At 42.2% G+C, this 23,761-nt stretch overlaps 1 long non-coding RNA gene across 1 annotated transcript in view; it reads left to right on the top strand.

The window, feature by feature from the left end:
- The window catches only part of LOC147576053 (uncharacterized), a 262,303-nt gene that overhangs the window by 92,961 nt on the left and 145,581 nt on the right, over positions 1-23,761 (top strand). The gene's annotated exons all lie outside the window — the stretch shown is intronic.

Below are 23,761 nucleotides of genomic sequence, written 5' to 3'. Positions count from 1 at the left end.
TGATTAAGTGATTCATTCAATAAATACGTATTGAGTGCTTAGCATACAAGTATGATTGTAGATGTTGAAAATTGTGTGAAATTTTTTGTCTAGTGGGGGGAGATAGACAATAACCAGGTAAACATAAATAATGTAATTTCAAACCCTGATAAGTATCAATAACAAAACCTATGTGGGGCAAGAGTATAGCAAATGAAGTGGAAGGGAAACTATTCTTTTTTAATTTTAACATTTATTTATTTAGAGAGAGAGGCAGGGGAAGGGGCAGAGAGAAGAGAGACAGAATTCCAAGCTGGCTCCATGCCATCAGTACAGAGCCTGATGCGGGGCTCGACCTCGCAAACTGTGAGATCAAGAGTTAGATGCTTAACCAACTGAGCCACCCAGGTGCCCCTGGAAAGCTATTTTTTATTTTTAAATTGAGGTATAATTGACCTATGTAGACATCATACTAGTTTCAGGTATACAATGCAATAATTTGATATTTGTATATATTGTGAAATGGTCACCATAAGAAGTCTTATTACCATACATAGTTACAAAAACTTTTTTTTTTTCTTGTGATGAGTACTTTTAAGATTTACTCTCTCAGCAACTTCCAAATATACAATATGGTATTATTAAGTGTAACTGTCATGCTGTCCACTATATCCCCATGTACAACTTTTTTAATATATTTTTTAAAATGTTTATTCATTTTTGAAAGAGAGAGAGACAGAGCATAAGCATGGGTGGGAGAGAGAGAGGGGGAGGGACACAGAATCTGAAGCAGGCTCCAGACTCTGAGCTGTCAGCACAGAGCCTGATGTGGGGCTCGAACTCACAGACCGCGAGATCATGACCTGAACTGAGGTCGGAGGCTTAACAGACTGAGCCACCCAGGCGCTGCCCCCCTCCCATTTGAAACTTAAAAAAAAGACTTATTTATCTTATAACTGGAAGTTTGTTCTTTTGTACTTTTTGACCCTTTTCACCCATGTTGCCCACTCCCCACCCCTCTGCCTCTGGCAACCACTAATCTGTGTCCCCTGTATCCATGAGCATGGATTTTGTTTCTTTTTTAATTCCATATGTAAGTGAGATCATATGATATTTGTCTTTTCTCTATGGTTTGTTTCACTTATCACGATACCCTCAAGTTCCATCCATGTTGTTGCAAATGGCAAGATTTCATTTTTTAAAAATCACTGAATAATATTCCATTGTGTGTATGTATATATATGTGTAGTATATATCACATTTGCTTTATCCATCCATCAGTGGACACTTGGGCTGTTTCCATATCTGGGTTATTGTAAGAAAGCGCTGCAATGAAACTTGGGTGCATATATCTTCTAGAGTTAATGTTTTTTCATTTTTTTTTGGATAAATACCCAGAAGTGGAATTGCTAGATCCATAGAGTAGTTCTATTTTTAATTTTCTGAGGGACCTCCTGATTCTTTCCATAGTGGCCGTACCAGTTTATATTCCTACCAACAGTGCACAAAGTTTCCCTTTGCTCCACATTCTCTCCAACATTGTGGGCTCGATCTGCAATTCCCTGATGACTGGTAATGTTGAGCATCCTTTCATGAACCTATGGATAATCCATATATCTTCACTGGAAAATGTCTATTTAGATCCTCTGCCCATATTTTAATTGGATTGTCTGTTTTTTTTTTGTTATTGAGTTGTATGATTCTTTTATGTATTTTGGATATTAACCTTTTATCAGATATATGTTTTGCAAATATTTTCTTCTATTCTGTAGGTTGCCCTTTTCATTTTGTTGATGGTTCCCTTTGCAGGCAGGAAACTATTTTTCATAATGAGAGTGTCTATAAGGAGGTGCCCTATTCTTCCATTTATAGCATTTTTTGCTTGATACTTAATGATACATTATTGGACACATAAAGGATTATGACAGTCAAATGTTTTTTTCTGGATTATATACTTTTTTAGTATAATATGGTCTTAGTGTAATATTAATGCCTTTAAGCTTTAAATTCAACTGGTTTTGTGATATTAATATGGAAGGCCCTGCTTTGTTTTCATTTCCGCTGGCTGGTTCCTGGTACACCTCTGCCCTGTCTCTCTTCCAACCTTTCTGAGTTGCTCTGCTGAGGGCCATCCTCATTCATGTAGCATATGGTAATTTTTTACCCCAATCAAATGTGTCTTACTTACATGCATCATGGTAACAGATACACTTGCTCTTACTTCTATCCTCTTTCTCTGTTTTATGTTTCTTTGAATGGATATTTGTGTTTTCTGTATTTTACTAAGTGGCTGATGTTCTCTTTGATTTTTTTTTTCTTTTAGTAATTGGGAAAGTGCCTTCTTTCCTTCTGTGTGAGGTCACATTTAGGACCCAAGGGGCTTCAGAGCTACTTTCTGAAAGCAGGTGCCTCACTGGCTGGTGAGAGGCTGGGTGGCAGCAGGCTGCTGGGGACATGCCACTTCACTGCCTGGCCTTGAACTGCCTGCCAATCTGGGTCAGGGAACGGGTTTCTTTTTTTTTTTTTATTTAAAAAAATTTTTTTTTCAACGTTTATTTATTTTTGGGACAGAGAGAGACAGAGCATGAACGGGGGAGGAGCAGAGAGAGAGGGAGACACAGAATCGGAAACAGGCTTCAGGCTCTGAGCCATCAGCACAGAGCCTGATGCGGGGCTCGAACTCACAGACCGCGAGATCGTGACCTGGCTGAAGTCGGACGCTTAACCGACTGCGCCACCCAGGCGCCCCAGGGAACGGGTTTCTGTCTGATTCCCACTGAAACGTCAGAGCTCAGGAGCCTCTTTTAACAGGCGCTGTGGTAGCTGGTGGCCCTGGTGGGGTAAGGAGACAGCTGGCCCACGCAGCTGCCCTAAAACCACCTGTCCAGCCTCGGCTGGTGAGACCATGATGCCGGGCATGAATCCGGATGTTGAGGACCATTCCTCACCCTTCCACGTGTCCCCATGTCCCCACCCTGCCTGGCATGGCACTGTTATAGCTCAGCATATGCAGAGAGTCAGGAGAGGCCTGGAAAATTGGCGCTGCCCAATCACCCGCCCCCTTATGTGCAGACCAGGGGGGTTCCAGGAGCAAGGACAGCAAGACAGGCTGTGCATGACTGAGCTCCCATCGCTGGACACGTGGGCCCTGACAGGGGGATGTGCTCCCTGGGACAGACACTTGGGGGGGCAGGTCCGAGGATGGAGAAGAGGTGGGGGCTTCAGGCTGAGAAGCACAGGTGTGGGCTGAGGCACCAAGGGAGGAGGGGACCTGGGACATTCCGGGACAGAGGAAAGGCAGATCTTAGGAGGCCTTGACCTCTCTGCTCACACCTTGAAATGAGGAGGACCCCAATCAGAGGCAGGATCTGTTATGCAGGTATTGTATGTAATCAAGGAAGAAAAATGTTAGAATGAATTAAGGCAGTGGTGGTGGGTTTAGGAAATACGAAAGTGACAGAGCTGAAAGAACCTGGGAACTGACCGGCGGGCCGAGGGAGGAAATGCCCAGGGAACATGAGGTCATGACAGTGCCCTTTAGGTTGGGAGGAAACACAAGGTGAGTGGGGATCAGGGCAGGGGTCATTGTGAGGGGAGAGCCTCCACTCAGTGGTCTGCCCCATTGGGACTAGAGGCTGGGGGAGGGTAATGACACCCGCAGGGTGGGGTGGACGCTGCAGGCCTTGGGGCCATGCCCTGTCCTGTGGGGTGGGGGTCTGCCCCCTGTGAACTGTTCTCTGGACATGGTGTGAGAAGACACAGAACAGGAGCTCCAGAGCTGCCAGGGACCTGCCCTTGGGAACTGGCGTGTGGGCAGCTGCCAATAGAGAGGAGGTGCCAGAAGCTTCTTCCAGGGACACTCCTGAGGAAAACAAACAAAAAAGAATGAATGACTGAAAGAAAAAAGGAAGATTAGGAGGAATGGATGGAAGAAGGAAGTAAGAGAGTAAGGAAAGATTTCATGAGTTGCTTTCTATGTGGCAGAAGTGATAATGTTACACATATCGTATTTACTTATCATAATAATCTTAGTTTGTTGCCCTCATTGTCAAGATAAGGAAACAGAGGTGTCACAAGGGTAAGTAATGCTGGGGCCGGGAACCAAACCCTGGCATTTGGGATTCATGTCTCTTGGCTCTGCTGCCTCTAAATGGATAATGAATGGAGCAAGTGGGATAGGGAATAAGATGTATACCATAAATAACTTATTTTTTTAAATGTTTATTTATTTTTGAGAGAGAGAGAGAGAGAGAGAGAGAGAGAGAGAGAGAGAGACAGAGCACGAGTGGGGGAGGGGCAGAGAAAGAGGGAGACACCGAATCCAAAGCAGGCTCCAGGCTCTGAGCTGTCAGCACAGAACTCACGAACTGTGAGATCATGACCTGAGCCGAAGTCGGACGCTTAACCAACTGAGCCACCCAAGCACCCCTAACATGAATAACTTATTGATTGCACATAGAAGTCTACAATAATTGTGATCTAAACAGTCTATTGCGGATTCATCTATGCTGTTAAAAGATAGGACAGCGGTTACCCTTGGTGATGCAGCGACTTAGGACGGCACGCGGGAGGCTTCTGTGGCACTAGTCGTTCTGTTTCTTGAGCTGGGTGCTGGTTACTGAGCCTGAGACATGGGGAAGCTTAGATTATTTAAATGTGAAGTCTTAATGGCAGGCGTGGCATCTTTGGGCAGTTGAGATTATGGCTGATGCAATTAGTAGAGTAATAGAATGTGTCACTGAGTTAATGGATGCAGTGTTCCTGGAATGTGAGCACAGTTTCAATCCGGGCATAGATCTGTTGCCATGGATGAGGGAATCTGTTAGGACTCTCCAAGCTCCATGGGGCTAGAGACACTCGAAAGCTGAAGCAAGACAGGTTGTTGCTTCGGTTCTCTGACACACAGCTGCCAAGAGCCTCATCCAGCTGGCTTCCTGCAGGTTGGGATCGGAGGCTCATCCATGCACAAGAACTTCTGGACACAGATGCCTTGGCTTCAGTATTTGGTTCAAACAAAAGGCATTTTTGTAAGCCTCTGTCTTTTTGCCCAGCTTTGAGTAAGTTCAGCTCAAACGTTGCGAGTTGCTTTCGGCTCTGGCCAAATTCTGCTGTTTGGAGATTTGTTTTGTTTCTTTTTGATGCTCTATAAGTCAACAATCGCAACATACAGCAAGGAGAAAACATGTGGTGAAGACAATGAAAACCAGATCCATGGCTGCCAAAGAAAGAGGTGAAAAGACAAAACCTTCTAGTTACATAAGAGCACAGTTCAGGGTGTGCCTCTCCAAGACAGAACGCTCTCTGGCCTGGTGGCGGAATCCCTCATGGGCGAGTGCTTCTCTATCTGGGTTTGATAAAGATAATTCATTTCATCTAGTGTAATCTTCAAGCATTCTGTGGCTTTTTTCCCAAGATCTTTCACCTACTTTTTAAATGCAACCGAGAGTGGAGTTAGGGTTGGGCTGGAAGCAATGATGAAAAGTTGGCAATTCAGGGCTTTACGTTCCAAAAGCCATCTGCATCTCACCATTGCAAGGCGGGCTTCTGAAATCCTTTTTAGTCATAGAAACCTCATGAAATTCCATGAACAAAGGAAGACATGAAACCCCACCTCCCACAGAATCTGCTCCACCAGGTGGGATAGATGCTCGCATTCCAGTGATTTGGAAGCAGGGCCAATCTGTAAGGGGGGATTGAGAAACAGGGAGGGGCTCTCCAGTTTGTCACTCAGTCATCCATGAAAAATTTGAGTAACATCCCCCTTGACATTAGAACACAGGACAGAAATGCATATTTCTGACTTCTTGAAATCTGGCTGATAGTTCTAATGGAGCAAGTCAGAAACCTAAGAAATGATTTATCGTCATGAAGTGGTTGACACACTTTCACAGCTAATATAGCACCCAAAAACAAAACAAAAAACCCCCAGCCTAGTGGGGTGGAAACAAAAGAAATTGCCTTCCTAACATCCTTAATCATTTTAAATTATATATCCATATGTTTATGTATTAGCTCATTTTTTTTCCCCATCAGAAGATCATTAGTTCCCTGAGGATGAGGCCTCTTCTTCTCCCCCTCCATTTCTATTCTCCAGCTCCAAAACAATGCCTGGAAGAGTGTAGCTGTATAATTTATATAGTCATTTATTTATTTAACCAAGATTTATTGAGTGCCTACAAGTACCCTACTGGGTACTGTTCTAGAGGATATCATAGTGAGCAGAGGGACAACATTCCTGTCCTCCTAAAGCTTACATTTGAAAGAGATGAGAAAGATGCCCCTCCCTCTCACTCCCCCCCCCCCAAAAAAGGAAGAAAGAAAGGATGCAAGAAGAACAGGAAAGTAATAAGGTGGGGAAGAAGATTATAGATTATGTGAGTATATGTATTGGTGGGGGAAAGTGGGGAAGTGTTGTTGGAATTTATACAGAGCCGTCCAGGAAAGTCTTCATTGAGAAAATGCCATTGTGTTGGGTTGTCAAGGAGGTATGGATTTATGAGAAAGAATTCTAGCCACAGGAAGCCACAAGTGCAAAGGACGTGCAGTGGAAGCATACCCTAAATTCAAAGACCAGCTCAGAGGTCAATATACTAGAGCAGAGAGGGCAAGCAGTGGCAGAGATAGTGGGAGATGAGGTCAGAGAAGAATGGGGACCAGATCGTGTGGGATCTTGTGGCTGTTTGACATTAGTGGCCTTTATTCTGAATGAAATGGAGAACCAAGGGAGGATTTTGAGCTGAGAGGTAACTTGATCTGACTTGAGTTTAGTAGGACCACTCTGGCTGAAAATACATTAAAAGGTGGCAAGAGTAGAAACAGACCAGTAAGGGGTTACTGTGATGGTCTAGGAAAGAGGTGATCAGGGCTTGGACCTGAGGTTGTTGGTGGAGGTGATGAGACATGGTATGATTCTGGATATATTTTGACATGAAGCCAACAGGTTTTCTGAGGGATCAGCTGTGGTATGAGAGAAACAGAAGAGTCAAGGATGGCTCCAAGACATTTGATCTGAGCAACTGGGAAACTGGAGTTACCATTTATGGAAATGGGGAGGCTGTGTGTGATGTGAGCTAGTTATAATGGCAGGGGGGTTATATTGGATTCTAGGTATGCTAAGCCTTAAACTTTCTGGATGTCTCCAAATTTCTTCCTAACATGGTTATCTAAATTATAATTCCAACAGCAGGAAATGAACATTTCCATTTCTCCACTTTTTCCCCAAGGATTGCTGGACTGATGCCTCTAAGGGATATTATATAGTCATTGTGTTTCCCTGATTATCAGGGAGTATAAGCCAGTTCATACACTTATTGACCTTTGGATTTCTTCTTTTTTGAACTGTCTATTCATATTCTTTGCCCATATTTTCTATTTTTACTTTTCTTATTTGTAGGTTCCCTTTATATACTCTGTATATTTCTTGTTCTATCTGTTACAAGTGTCTTCTCTCAGTCTTGGTTGATTTTAAGTGTTGGTTTTGCTATCTTTAGTTGTAGAGATTTGTAGAGATTTGTAAACTTTAATGTAGTCCAATTCCTTCATCTTGGTAATTATGTTCAGGATTTTTGCATCTAGCTTTAAAAATTCTCACTTTCCCTGATGTCATAAAGATATGTACATATATTTTCCTCCAGAAGTTTTCAGTTTTGTCTTTAACATTTGACTTTAATTTACTCATTTAACAAATACTTCAATGTGCCAGATGCTATTTTAAGTGCTTGACAAGTAATTACCTCACTTAATCTTCATGACAACCATAAGAGTTATGTAGTGTTATTATTATTCCCATTTTATGGATGAGGAAGTTAGGGATGGGGAGGTTAAAGAATTTGCTAAGGATCACAAGTGGCAGAATCTTTAGTCCATTTGAAGTTACTTGATATAGTGTGATAAATTTTTCTTTCTCCATACACATAGCTGGTTGTCATGGCACCATTTAATAAATAGCCCATTCTTTCTCAACCGATTTATAATGCCATCTCTGTTGTATTTCAAGTCCCCATAAATGTGAAGATCTATTTCTGGGCTTTTTGTTAGATTAGTCCCTTGGTGAATGCTGTACCATTTTAATCACTACAGCTTTTTCATAAGTCTCAATATTTGGTATGGTATGTCAGTTTTTTTTTTGTTGTCTCATTCCTTTTATTCTTGACTTCAAACAAAATTGTCTCAGTTATTTTGTTAATTTTTTGATCACTCCAACAAGTTCCATGAAAATCCCGTTTGGAATTTTAATGGGAATTTCATTGTACATGTGAATTATTTGAGGGAAAATTGATATCTATATGATGATAAAATCTACAACCATGACTATAATGTCCAATCCAGCTTATTAGGTCTTCTTTTAAATTTTTTTAATGTTTGTTTTTGAGAGGGAGAGAGACAGAGCACAAGCAGGGAAGGGGCAGAGACAGAGAGAGAGGGAGATACAGAATCCAAAGCAGACTCCAGGCTTTGAGCTGTCAGTATAGAGCCTGATGCAGGGCTTGAACTCATGAACTGTGAGATCATGACCTGAGCCGAAGTCGGACTCTTAACCAACTGAGCCACCCAGGTGCCCTGGCTTCTTAGGTCTCTTAAAAAAGCTTAGGGGCGCCTGGGTGGTGCAGTCGGTTAAGCGTCCGACTTCAGCCAGGTCACGATCTCGCGGTCCGTGAGTTCGAGCCCCGCGTCGGGCTCTGGGCTGATGGCTCGGAGCCTGGAGCCTGTTTCCGATTCTGTGTCTCCCTCTCTCTCTGCCCCTCCCCCGTTCATGCTCTGTCTCTCTCTGTCCCAAAAATAAATAAAAAACGTTGAAAAAAAATTAAAAAAAAAAAAAAAGCTTAAAAAACTTCTCCATATTGGTTTTGCACCTCTTCTGTTGGATTTTTTCAGCAGACTTCATACTCTTCAAATTTTTTTTTTTTAACATTTTATTTATTTTTGAGACAGGGAGAGACAGAGCATGAACAGGGGAGGGTCAGAGAGAGGGAGACACAGAATCTGAAACAGGCTCCAGGCTCTGAGCTGTCAGCACAGAGCCCGACATGGGGCTCGAACTCACGGACCGCGAGATCATGACCTGAGCCGAAGTCGGCCGCTTAACCGACTGAGCCACCCAGGTGCCCCATTCATACTCTTAATATTGTAAATGCAATCCTCTTTCTTAAAATACATTTTCTAATTGGTTGTCCATAGTGAATATTTATTCTTTTATATAAGTCTTATATGTAACCACCTTTCTCTTAGTGGTCCTAATAGTCTTCCTAAAAACACTCTTGGATTTGGAGGAGTTGCTTTTGCATTATGCCATGATCTCTTCTATAGGCCTTTTGCATTTGCTGCTTCCTTTCTCTATAAATCTCTCCCCACCTTTACCACACCCAGCACATAAGCCCCTTTCCTTCCCTTGGCTCATAAGCTTAATATTTGTTTTGCTGAAAGATATATCCCAATCTCCCTGATGTGGTCACTTTCATCAGCACCAGGGAGTTTACCACAGAGGCTTGAAAAAGTGATATGTTAGTAGAAACAAGATGGATAAATGAGTCTTCACCTAAACCAAACACAAGTACAGCAAAACAAAACTTAATAAAATGGCTTCTGCCAACAATGGAGCAGTGAGTGACAACGATCTCAGGAAATATTTCATAATGGATTTTTAGAAATGGTAGTTTGTGAGCCCCAACAAAATGAAACCATAATCATCAGTTGCTTTAGTAGGTATCGTATGACCATAAGATTGGATTATTGGAAACGAGTCAGTTATTCATTCATTTGACAGGCTCACTGGTCTAGAAGAGTTGGATTTGTTTGGTTATTTGGTTCAAGACATGAACAAGGACCGTTAATGTTACTGATCGCCATTTCAGTTAACTATTTCTGTCACCTTCGTGATAACCCACACCTAGCACCATTTTACATGACTATCACTTGTTAAATAATAAACTCAAAGTTAGGTCTGTGTACACTTGGATAAGTGAACCTATCTGAGGATTGATATCATGTGAAAGGGAAATTGTGCAGAGGCATTTTGGTGAGATGGTTTATGGCTTCTTGCCTTAACGTGGGGTTGATTGAAAATTGATAGAACCGGGAAATAGGTTGGAATACAGTCCAGAATTGAAAAGAACTATCTGGAGCAGTTGGCATGTGGAAGAAATTAATTGCATCTGTCCAAGAGGAGGCCAACATGTAGAAGGAAGAACCACACGATTGTGAGAACAGACGTACTGTGACTAAGTTGCTTTGTAAAGTCATGCATTCATGCAGGATGTTCAGGGTGAGGCAGAAGCATTGCTTGGCAGGTAAGATTGTGTGGCGGGTACTGTCCTTTCTAGCCATCAAATTGCCTTCTTTTTGAGATTCTTACTAAGAGACCCAAAGGAAGATAAGCCTTGCCCCACTTCCAGCCCTGGTTTCACAGGCCCATAGACAGCTGTGGCACTTGTTGGCTGCTATGGAACAAAAGCCCTTCCCAGTGAAGGAGTTTCTATTTAGTGTGCTCTTAGCAAATTTGTTCATACAAAGGCAAAGGATGGAATCAGCAGTCAGAAGACCTGGCTGCTGGGACCTGTGATCTCAGGTGTGCTAATTCTCAGTTTCCATGTATAAAGAAATGAACAGTAATAACTACCCACAGTGTTGTTGGGAAGATATAGTGAGAATACGTGTATGAAATCTGTACTGGTAACAATATGACGGCCATGAGATGCCAGACGCATTCTCACTGGTGCTTTTATTTGATAGTTCATAATGATTTGTTCCAAAATTATCAGAACTTCCAACAGCTATATAGATGTAAAAATTATCAAAGAAGTTCATAGTTTTATGTATAGGTATTTTCAAAGGTAAGATAGATGCCTCTTAAGTACTTTTTGTAGCTATAAAAGGAAGAGATCCAGTGATTCTGGAACTTTACCCCATGTAAAAACATCAAATAGTTATGCAAAGGGAAAGGCCAACTTGCTAGTGGCTCCCCATTCATGGGCCCTGAAATACATGAGTCTTCCTACTGCCCCCTGAGCTTTAGAATATCTTCCTCCACAGGGCAGTAGGTAACCCCAAATCTTGACCCCTCCAGCTGTCCACATGTCCTCATCCTCCTACCTGAGCAGACATCGCTGCAGCTTATGTGTCTGCACCATTGCAATCCTTGCCTTTGTGGAAGTGGCTGGAAAATGACAGGGTGGTTACTAGGTAAGAGGAAGGGCAGAAATATCTACTGTTCTATTTGTAGTCACCTCACACACGTACTGCAGACCCTCATGGAGATGACTGGAGCATTAAGACTCAACCAAGGCAAGTTTCTCTCTCAAGAAGCTTATGACAGTGTCCAGGTGCCCATATTCTATTTCGGAATTGGAAATGATAAACCACGAGTCTCAATTTAATTCAACATTCAAACATTTATGGAGTGCCTACCATGCTCTACCATGCTCTAGGTTCTATACTGAACTTGGAGTAAAAAACAAGATTTCTACCAATCAGAATCTGGTGAAGGGGCAGACACACACATACACCCACACCCACCCACACACATACACATATATACAACACGGTCACATATATACCATACACACTCCCTTCCACATACACATCTCACACACACCATACACACATATGCTGTACACTGCCTCCCTCACATAACACATATACACATACCACATGCACACATCCCTTCCACACACACCACACATCCAGACACCCTCCACACATCCAGCACATGCATACATACAGTGTCCCCCCCCCCCCCACACACACATGTGCACACACACATATACATTCCACACATAGAGTAAGCTAGTTCAAGAAGGCAAAGTCAGTGTGAAAGATTATGAGGACCTATGCTAAAGGTCATGGAGCTGGAGGGAAGGCAAATAATAGTCATAAGTTACAATTGTACTCTGTGTATAATCACATTCAATAACAGTTACCCAAGCTCACCTGCAGAGAAATAAAACAATGGGCATTGTGAGTCTATGAGTAAGAATTGTCCAGACAAGGATCTGGGTGGTGTTCTTGGACCAGGAAGTGGGACTATCTCCTTGGTATTAAGTAGTCATAACTACTAGCAGCACTGAATGTGATTGCCAATCCAAGAGTTTCTTTTGGTGGGCAAGGCCTCCCTTTCTCAGATCTACCCTGAATTCACCCACCCGTCTGCCAGGTTTACCCTGTTTTTACCCTGTGTTTACCCACAAGAAAAAGGAAGGGCTGGGATGGGGCTGTCATTCATAAGTTCTTGGACTAGGGATGAGTCAATAAAAATAATCACAGCTACTTTTTAAAGTTTATTTATTATTTTGAGAGAGAGAGAGAGAAAGAGAGAGAGAGAGAGAGAGAGGCAGAGAGAAAGGGAGAGAGAGAATTCCAAGCTGGCTCCACATACAACGTAGAGCCCGACGTGGGACTTGATCTCACAAACCATGAGACCATGACCTGGGTTGAGATCAAAAGTCGGATGCTTAACTGACTGAGCTACCCAGGTACCCTAATAGTCATAGCTATTTTAACAGCTATGATAGCACATGGGATTGTGACAAGAAAAGGTGCAGCACCCAAGGTAGAGTCTGAGTAACTCTGAGTAACCAGGGAAGGAATGTTTCCCTGAAAATTGTTTTATATCAGAGCTGAAAATAATTTTAGAGGATGAAGTGCTCAGAAAGTTACAGGAAAACGTGGCCTGCCTCAAGCTGATGAGAGAATTGGGACTGTGCAGGTGGGGGAGCTGTGGGAATGGCTGGAACAAGGACAGTACACAGACAAGATCGGTCATATCTATGCAGGATGACCATCTCATGGGTCACAGTGACAAAAGGGTACATTTGGCCTTCATCATTTTCTCCCCAACTGCTAGTAGGGGGCCTGTATATAATAAAGGAAATACCTGCAGGGAGGTAGCCTGAAACCAAGTCCTCTTTGACTCGCAGCTTTCGAGGGGGGCAGTTGGCACGGAGCTGGGAGAGACGATGCTCACTGTTAATCCTTATGCCACTTGCACGCTGGCATTTATCCCTCTATCCTCCAAATCCAAGGGGAAAAGTCATCTTCCTCCACAATTAGTTCCACTCAGTCTTGTGGCTTCCATGCCACAGGCTATGCTGAATGTCTTGAGGGGGCTTCTCTGTAGATCTGCCTGGCCGCATCCCCGAGTTTTCAGCAGTGACTGAGTCAAGATTCAAACTCAAGTCTGTTGACTCAGACCTTTCTACTTTTTCCCTTGGACCATCACCTTCCCTGGAGCGAGGAAAGAGGATGGATTTTGGGCCACACTCATCCCAGCTTTGATAGAAAATGTGGCTCCCCTCTGGAAGGCAGTATGGGGGTTCCTCAAAAAGTTAAAAATAGAACCACATTACAATCCAGAAATTGCACTACTGGGTGTTTACCCAGGGAATACAAAAGTACTAGTTAGAAGGGACATATGCACCCCGATGTTTACGGCAGCATTATCTACAATAGCCAGATTATGGATATAGCCCAAATGTCCATCGACTGATGAGTGGATAAAGAAGACGTGGTTTATATGTGCACAACGGAATATTACACAGCCATAAAAAAAGAATGAAACCCTGCCGTTTGCAACAACATGGATGGAGCGTATCATGCTAAGTGAAATAAGTCAATTAGAGAAAGAAAAATGCCCTATGATTTCATTCATGTGTGGAATTTAATAAAGAAAACAAATGAACAAAGGGGAAAAAAGAGAGGAAAACCAAGAAACATGCTCTTACGGAGAAAAAATTGACGGTTACCAGAGGGGTGGTGGGTGGGGGAATGGGTAAAATAGAAAGTGGGGATTAAGGAGTGTGCTTGTGGTGATGAGCACCGAGTGATGCAGGGAAGTGATGAATCACTAAATTGCACTCCTGAAACTAATATGACGCTGTATGTTAGTGAACTGGAATTTGACTAAAAACTTAAAAAAATTAAAAAAAGAAAAGAAAAGAAAACGAAGCTTCACACACTCTGACCATCAACCCACCTTCTTTTGTCTTTGGACCCCAAAGGTCTTCTCTCAACATTTCAGCTAAATCCTAACAAGACTGGGGCCATGGGTTGTTTCGAGAGAATCTAGGGGCATTTTCTCCTGCCACAACTCCAGTTTGGAGCTCAGCAATTCTATTTCTGGCGACTGCGTCCCACAATTACTTCTCTTGTCATACCCTGAAACATTGGCAGGTGCATAAAAAAGGAGCTGATTTACAACACACCCCATTCTTTTTTTTTTTTTTTCTTTCCATCCTTGGCATTCTCTTCATAACCACTCCTTGAAATAGTTATTTTTATTTTATTTTATTTTTTTAGTGGTTTGTAGTCTTTGTTTTAGGTTTGTGTTTGTTTTTGCTTTCCATCTTCAAAGGAGAATTGGCAGTCAGGGCTCTCTGGTTACTTCCTGATAGAATATCCACAATCCAGGAAATATTCTTGTTCTTTTATTTTGGAAGCAGAAGCTCCCGGGGCTTTGTGTTCTCCACAAGGGTGGTAGGTCATGCTTAATGGCCCAGGACCATTGGCAATCCACAGGGGGGCAGAGCCCTCCCTGCAAGCTCTGTGCAAGCAAAACACTCACTTCACCGGTGTCCCCATTACACTCTGATTCAGTTACCTAAAATTAACCTATTAACAGTCCCTGGGGAAACAGTTTGGTTTCCTTCTTCAGGGCCAGTCACCATCAGTGGGAGAGAATGGGACAGCTGAGTGCCTGTCCACAGTGTCCTGGTGCCCAGGGTCTTCCAGATGCGCTAAGCCTTCCTTTCCACCTGGAAGCTGGACCTCAGTCTACTTGCACCCCCTGTCCCCTGCAGAGAAACACACAGGGTGGGATTCTGGCTCCAGCTTCTCCCTAGGGTGTGGGGGGTTTCCTTCAGCCTCAACAAAGGGATCCTTCTGCAGAATTCCCCAGACAGTGTTAGGGAGTGTCCTCTTTTAGAAGAAAAATGTGCTAGTTTTCTGACATGTTCCAACCACACAACTTTTTCCCTCTGGTGTCCATCTGCCTCGATAGAGATCCTTTCACAGAGCTGTGAAAAATCCTGCCATTATGGGTTAACCATGAATCTCAAGTAGGCACTGATGAAGACAACAAAGAAGGGAGTTTTGCATCTTCTGTTGGAGACGATTGTAGAGCAGGGGGCCAGGGGGGAAGGAGATAAGCAGATGGGCACACTGATGTTTGCTCCCTGGGCTTTGCACCAGACAGCAGATATGCTGGAAAACAGACAGGGCTACTGAGGAAGGGGACAAGGGGTTGCTTGCACCCTGCTCCCTGCTTAAGGGGCAGTTGCCATGCAAAGTGGGGTCAGCCGGAGAAGGATCCCATAGGATTCTCTGTTCAACCTTGGGCTCCTGTTTGTGGGGGATGCTGAGTTGACAGCCAGTAGGCCCACCATAGGGTTCATCATGATGAACAGTTACTGCATATCAGAGACTGGGGCTCCTGGCACAGGTGAGGAGTGCGAGGCACCATCATGGGGCTGTTCTGAGGTCAGCTGATTCTGCAGAGAGGGAAAGCTGGGCCCAACTGAGCTAAGGAATGATAGACTTCCCCATGTAGCTGGTTCCTAGCACTGGGTCAACTAACTGTTTCACACACTAGAATTTTTGTTTGGCACCTGGGTGTAGGCTCTAGAACTCATCGCCTTCCCTCCACTGCTATGAGACTATGTGATTCCTCTCCACATCCATCCAGAAACTATATTGGAGAGAAGTCCGGGAGGGATGGTGGAAGTAAGAGAGATTGGGCAGTTACCCTCAGAAGGCATCATTACTCTGAGGAAGGCTGACACTCTGGAGTGACAAAGTTGGGCACATTCTGACTGATGAACCAGGGCTGTAACTTACAGGACCTTCCATGCTTTACATAGTACCAATTTATGTGGTCTATTTTCTCAAACATTCTGCGAAAACAGCAAAGGACAAACCCCAAACTACCAATTGTTAAGAACTTTCCAGAATCTCCTCTTGACTGATTCCCTCTTTGGTGTCTTTCTCCCCACCAATATTTCCTGGAGGAGGAAGAAATATTGTCTCAGAGTTCACCTTCAGGACTCTGGTGGAGCCAGACACACCAGGGGGCTGTGTGCTTGGGACATGAACAGCGTGCTCGTTTGTTCATTCATTTGGTGAAAGCCTCCTGCTTCCTCCCTCCGGGAGCAAAACATGAGGGCCATAGAGTGGCCTTTTCTCTCTCTCTCTCTCTCAAATCATCTGCTCACGTAACAGATGTGATAACCAGAACCAAGCAGGGCCTGTAGCTCCAGATCAGGCTGACTGCCTGATGCCTATCTTGGTCTCTTCCTCTGTTCCGGGGGGCCTGGCGTGTGGGGAGGGCAGGGAACATGTCTGAAGCTGCTGAGATGAGCCTTGGTTGCTGCTCTGGAAATACGAAGAAAAGGGACACAGACGTGGTGGCTTCTGACCCCCTGACTTCCCAAATTCACATGAGGATGTGCAATTTATTTATTCCCTTAATTATTAGGATCGGTTTCCCCACACAGTACGTGCTAGTGACATAAAGATAGATGAGACTCATTCCCTGTTTTCAAGATGCTTGCAGTCGAGTGTGGAGAACGATAATTGCAATATCTTAATTAGTGACCCAATGATAGACATTACAGGGCTAAAAGGAGGAAATGATCGGTTCTAGAGAAGGAGAACTTAATATATTAATATAAAAACTTAGGTAGGTGGTTGGGTGGCCGGGGGACAGAGATGGGATTGAGTCCTCCGTCATAATATTTATTTCCTTTGGCATTTAAAATCGGAAAATTTTTAATGCATAAAAACATAATAACTTCCCACAGCACTGAGACACTGTGACAATTTTATATTCATATACATGCTCAGAAGAATACACTTATAATTCCAAAAGAGAGACATGCTGAACTTACTGAGCAAACTAGAGGGAAAATAGTTTCTTGGGTTATTTTTTAAGACCACTTGGCATTGAGTGCTATTCATGCCAAATATTAAGAAGCTGGACAAAATAAGAATGCAATGAGAAACTTCAAATTTTTTGCCTCTGACCAACAATACCTTTTTGATATCGGTTATGTCTTATTTACCCAAAAATTATTTTTGTGATTTTAAAAGTGGGTGAGGAAACGATGTAAAAAATAGCTGCTCCTTACTGAGGACTGACCTCTGTGTTAAGTGCTCATTCCAAGAACAGGAAGCATTTGAAGAGAGACTTGAGAAGGAGCAGAAATGTTTCTGATGCTGACAGCAGGGGAGACGGCGGCATGGCAGCCCAGTGGTGCATGTCAGCCCTTGTTGTCTTGTCTGCAGGGATAAATGGGGAAGCACCTGGCAGGTCTGCGAGGGGGAAAGGAGTGAAGACTTTCTGTTAATTGCATTATGGGGAGGAGGTCTCCAAGCGTGAGGAGGGTGCACCAAGAATCAGGTACACCGAAACCAATCCCCATGGCCAGCGGTCAGTGCAAAGCCAGGCTCTTAACCCTGAGGTCAGGTAGTCTTAAAGCCAGTTTGTCTTAAATCATTTCCTAATCCCAGAGCAGTACAGCTCAGGGAAGTTCAACAGGAAGTGAGCCAGGAGTAATATAGAAGCCAGCAAATGCAACCTGCACAAAACAGCTTTACTCAGCCCCTGCCATTTAGGAGACGAGCATCCCGAGGGAGAAGGGGAATGGCATCTCAGTAAGGACTCGTGGTCAGTGTGATCAGACAGGGTTCTAGACAGGAAGAGGTGGCGGTAGTGAGGGAGGAGCTGGGCCACATGAAGAGCTTCAAGCGTGAGGAACTTGAATTGTTCTTTTGGCAGTAGACAATAGGAGCCTGACAGATTTTGAGCAGGGAGCCCATATGATCAAGTTTCTGCTTTAGAAACAAAGCAAAAATCCTGGAATTATGATATCAGAGCTGGAAGGGTATCAGTCATCACTGAATCCTAGTGCTCTCCTTATATAACAAGCAACTTGCTAACATAATCAAACCCTTTATTTAAAAGCAAAAACAAAACAAAGCCAAACAATACAACCACAAAACCCTTCCTGTCACTTGACTGTGGGTCAACATCCTATTTCTAACAGGCACATCTTAATTATTGGCAGCTTGGCTATTTGATTCTATCTCTGTAGCAGGCCTGAGTCTTTACTATGAAAGAATCCCTCTAGAATGGTAATCTGGTGTCCCATTTTTCCTTTATCCCTTAGGCTGGACTGACCCAGGGCAAAAATGTGATATTGGTGACACTTATCTTTTACTCTTCCTATAAGACAATATGAATTAAATAATGTTATTTAATTATAAGAGAAATTTTTAATAAAAACAAATTAAAAAATGTATACATAGAGTGCAAATGACTTAGACTTAACAGGTAACTGATCTACTCTCTTAAACTAAAATACTTTCCCAGATAAGACCTAGAGGAGTTACATGACTTACCTGAACCCACACAATTAACTGGAGGTAGAGCTAAGACTAGAGAACATAGTTCCCAATGTCCTTTCTGTTTTATTGTTACTTCTTTACTTTGGTATTGATTAGAGACTATTCCTGTTAGCCCTTGCTGCCTAGTAACTATCCAGAACTTAGTGACTTAAAACAATAATTGGTTCTCTTTCATTGTTCTGTGGTTGAGTGGGTGGTTGTAATCACCTGCTGGCTGGAGTTGTATTTATCTGAAGTCTCAACTGGGCAAGACATCCAAGATGGCTCCCTTGCCTGTCTGAGAGCTAATGCTGGGATTATTGGCTGGAGCTCTTAAACATAGACTCTTCATGTGGCCTATGTGCCTCATAGCATGGCAAATGAGACTTCCAAGAGACCTACATGTAAGCTGTGATGTTCTTTATGACCTAATCTTGACATCCCAGCAATTCCTTTCTGCCATGTTTGTTGGTCAAGCAAATCACCAAGAGCAGCCCAGATCTAAGGGGAAGGTAATCAGAGCCCACTTCTCAGTGGGAGTGAATCAAAGGAATCGTGGTTCCCTTTAATCTGCCACAGAGAAAGTAGAGAGAATGGGGTAAGCGGTGATTATACCGAACAACAGAATTTGAGAACCACTGTAGTAAGAACATAGGACAACACAGACATGAATTGAACTAATTCAGCAGAAGGCTTGTGTCATAGTTTTAGGCACCAAGTATACAGAAACCCAGTCTCTGTCTTTTAGAACTCATATTCTAATAGAACACAGACATTAAGCAGATAAGCGTTCAGATTTTCAGTGTTATAACAGAATTACAGAAGTGCCTACTGATTCTTGAATGTATCCACCCATCCATCCACCCATTCATCCATCCACCCACCCATCCTTTATGGAGATCCTAGGGGTAAGATCACTTAGTTCACTGAGTTTATATTCTAAGAGAGAAGAATCATTGCATTTGGTCTCAATGATACCAAAAAATTGAGATGGGGAAATGGAGTGAGGGATTGGGCAGGAAGGGAGTTGCGTTTTAGGTAGAGTGATTAGGGAAATTCTTTAAGAGTACAGGAGAAAGAAACTGATACCTGAAGGATGATAAGGGCTCAACCAGGTAGAGATTGCCAAAGATCTATTTTTCCTGTATAAATAAAGGTCCTGAGGCATGAATGGTCTTGGAGTGTTCAAGGAACAGAAGGAAGGGCAGTGTGGCTGGAGCTCTGTGACTGGGGAACAGGAAGTGGAGATGTGAGGTCAGAGAGGGCCTGCCTCAGTGCTGGAGTGCACAGGGTTCTCCCTGGGAGTCACTGCTCCTCACAGAGCAGGTGGTGTGTGAGCTGAGTCTTGAAGGATATAAACTGCACTTGGGTCAGGTGGGTTTATGAAGATTTGGGGGGTCATGGGAAGCTCGGGTTGGAGGCAAGAAAGGATGATAATAAAGGTTATGAATGTTTATTTATCCCTAATTACGTTCCATGCCGAGTGCTGCAGGCTTTATCCTGTTTAAACCTTATAACCTCTTTTTATTAAATAGGTCCTGTTATCCTTATTTTACAAAAGAGTAAATGAAGGTCAGTTGTCAGATTTGGGGGCTTGTTGACTTTGAGGTCAACAAATGTCAACAAATGACTTTGAGGTCAAATGTTTCATAGGAAACATTTAAGTGGAGATATCTATCTATCTGTATCTATCTATATCTATATCTATATCTATATCTATATCTATATCTATATCTATATCTATATCTATATCTACATCCTCTATCTCTATTATCTCTATCTATCTATCTATCTATCTATCTATCTATCTATCTATATCTGCAAACCACTGGAATCACACCTTGCTCATATCAGGCACTGGGTAAATCAGTGTTGAATAAAATAGGGGTGACATACAGATTTGGAAGTGAAAACCTTCAATGTGTGCTACTGACTTTGAGAGTGTAGATGAGTGCCTGTTTTGCAGCATCATGGGCACTGGGACGGGTTGCTGACTTGCCAACTAAAATCTGCTTTACTTTCCAATACGTTCTATGACCACTGTGGTGGCCGTGTGTCCTTTCTGGTCAATAAGTCTCTGAACCTCATTCCTGTGTTTAGGTAGAGCTTTTGTTGCCTTAATGAGCAGAACCTACCTCCCACCAAAGAAAGGACAAGGCTCCTTTGAGCTAGTGTGCGGTCACATGACCCACACTTTGAGAATCAGATGCACCTGCCTGAGCTTTGAAACAGAAGCTGGGCCACACAGCATCTATTTTGGAGGTGTCATTAGAGGGACTCGATGTGGTGACCTGAGGCTACAGGGACAGAAGTTCCAGGCAGGATTTAGAAACCAGGGTTAGAGTCCTTGTGGTGCGAGGTACATATCTGAGCCCAGTAGTGTCCCTCTGGTCTGTCTGAGTTCTCTCATTTTGGCTTAATTTTGTATATATTTGGTTTCTTAAAAAATTGCCCTGTTCATTTACATAATTATATTTATTGTGTGGAGTTGAACATTGTCCTCTCTTAAAATTATTTAGTCTCCACTGTGTCTATGTTTACATATCCTTTGGTATTCCTTTTTTTTTTTACATTCATAAAGGGATGCATTTTATTGAAAGATACTTATCAAATATCACTTTATATGAACAATTAAGAATGAAAAATAAAAATTTTGTGAAACTTAGATGTAAGAAAATGTGACACATCTGTGCATTTTTTCTCTGAGTGGTTTCATTATTGTTTTTACACATGAGTGTTTTTTAAATTATTGTTTTTTAGAAAATGTCTTCTTATATCTTACTAGATAATTCAGATTTTTTGTAGTGAGCCCATATTTCCTTTGCACTCAGAAAAAAACAAGATGTTATATGAAGAAAAAATTGATCGCATAGCAATGAAAAGTTACTCTAAAAGTTATATTTAGGCATATGACAAGTAACAGATACCTATATGAATCTTTAAACATTTTTCCAATAAAAAATATTTTTAAATTTTAGACAGAAGGAGAGTGAGCATGATCTGGGGAGAGGAGCAGAGGGAGGGAGGGAGAGAGAGAGAGAGAGAGAGAGAGAATCTCAAGCAGGCTTCACACTCAGTGCAGAGTGGGAGGTGGGGCTCGATCCCATGACCCTGGGATCGTGACCTGTGCTGCAATCAAGAGTTGGACACTCAACCGACCGAGCCACCCAGGAGCCCCTGAAAAAAAATTTTTTTTTAATGATGCCAGTTTCCCTACTGCTTTCCTTGGCCAAAGGCCATAGTTTTGGTATGAGGTATCCTTAATTGTTATTCAGTTTCAATTTTGTTTCTATGTTTAACTCTGGATTTATTTGAACGTGCAAGTGCTTAAAGTTGTTGGATCTTCTTTTGTTATTAATTTCTGGTTTTATTACATTGTGGCTAGAGAAAGGAGTCTGAAGGATTTTAGTTTTAAAAAATACATTAAGCGTTTTGGGGGGGGGGCGGCTAGAATATGATAAAAGTTTGCCAGTGTTCCAAAGATATATAATGTAATATGTACTATCTGTTGGGATGTAGTAAAACACACCTGTATACACACAGAAGCACATTGTCATGCGCATATATTTATATATCTAGTCTAATGGTTAGCTGTATTAGCCAAGTCCTGGAGTCATTTCAATGCAAGTTTGTTGAGGCAGACTTATCCATTTCACTCTCTTTTTTGCTTCTAGTATCTAATACGATCTCCTTCATACAAGGACATCTTGAATGAATTAGAACAATTCTTTTTTTTTTTTTTTTTTAGGTAGTGTCATATTTATGATGATTAAAAACTCCTCTAGGAATTTGATTTTTTAAAGCTTCTAAATAAATTTTATTAAAATACTATTAGTTTTAAATATCATCTGTTAACCCTGAAATGTTATGAACTAATATAGTTTCTCATACTTGGTAGCAGTTATAAAACCTTGACAATTTAGAAGACCGTGGTCAGAACATGGATAGATGCACAGAAGATGTCCTCATCTGAGTTTTATACTGTATACAATGAAATCGGATACATATGAATTACAACAATTCTTACAGCTTTTCTTTCTGTCTGAGGCATCATTGTCAAAGTGGTGCCAAACTCGTCTGTTTTGGTCATGTAGTTTTGTTAAATTTGTCTATTTAAAATATATTCAAGTAAGTTATTTTGAAGCATTTGGGTACCTAAAGATTTGTGATACTTATATTGGTATTCATTTCAAGAGTATTTATTAAATGCTTGTTATGTCCTAGGCACTGTGCTAAGTAGTAGGAATACAATGGCAAATGAAGAAAAATCTAAGCTCTCTGCATTTCATGATTCATACATGTATACTTATGGAAACAAATAATGAAATAAATAAATAAATAAATAAATAAATAAATAAATATTAATTTGAAAGAATGCTGTTTGCTCTATGAAGGAAGCAAAGGAGCACATGTTAAAGATGGTGAGGAGAGAGCGATTATTGACGGGATGGTTGGGAAGTTGTCCTCCCTGTGGTGGGGACGTTGAACCTGAGGCCAAAGGACAAGGAGAGTGAACCCCATGAAAGCTGAGGGATGGTCCTCCAGGCAAGGGAAAAGTATCTTCTATTAATATGAAATCGCTTCTCTTTCGTGTGTTTCAGCTGAGTTCAGTATTGATGCTTCCTTTTTTTTTTTGATACTTACATGATACACATAGTAATCCACACAATCATAAAACCCATACAATTAGCTATCAATATGCTTTTTAAAAGTTTATTTATTTTAGAGAGAGAGAGAGGGAGAGAGCACAGGGAGGGTCAGAGAGAGAGGGAAAGAGAGAATCCCGAGTAGGCTCCTTGTCAGTGCAGAGCCTGATGCAGGGCTTGATCCCACTAACTGGGAGATCATGATCTGAGCAAAATCAAGAGTTGGACACTTAACCAACCAAGCCACCCAAGGCCCCCAGGTATCAATATTTTTATAGCACTTTTGTTGGTCTTATAAACAAAATAATCTTGGATTCTCCCACAACCCCCCCTCCCCACAACCCACCTATACTTTTTCAAAAAGTTTTTTAAAATTTTATTTATTTAGAGAGAGACAGAGACAGCACGAGCAGGGGTGGGGCAGAGAGAGAGGGAGAGAGAATCTCAAGCAGGCTCTGCACTGACAGCATAGTATGTGACATGGGGCTGGAACTCATAAACCATGAGATCATGACCTGAGCCAACACCAAGAGTTGCCCAAGAGTTAACAGACTGAGCCACCCAGGTGCTCCTAATCTCTTTCTATTTTTAATAATCTGATTCCTGACATTTTCCTAGATGCTTTTTGCTCCTCTAGTTTTCAACACGGCTTGACTTTTCTGGCAAGTTTTATATTGGGGCATTATTTATTTCTTGTCCTTCTATGGCTCTGTTAGCAGCCTAGTTTTTGTGTTAATCCACATAATTATCTTTGAATTTCTTTG

This window comes from Puma concolor, chromosome D2, assembly GCF_028749965.1.
Source record: "Puma concolor isolate L17-30 chromosome D2, mPumCon1.1.hap2, whole genome shotgun sequence".
In the NCBI taxonomy this organism is placed as follows: Eukaryota; Metazoa; Chordata; class Mammalia; order Carnivora; family Felidae; genus Puma; species Puma concolor.
Note: the sequence above shows the minus strand (reverse complement) of the source record. Positions and strands in the feature narration are given on the sequence as shown.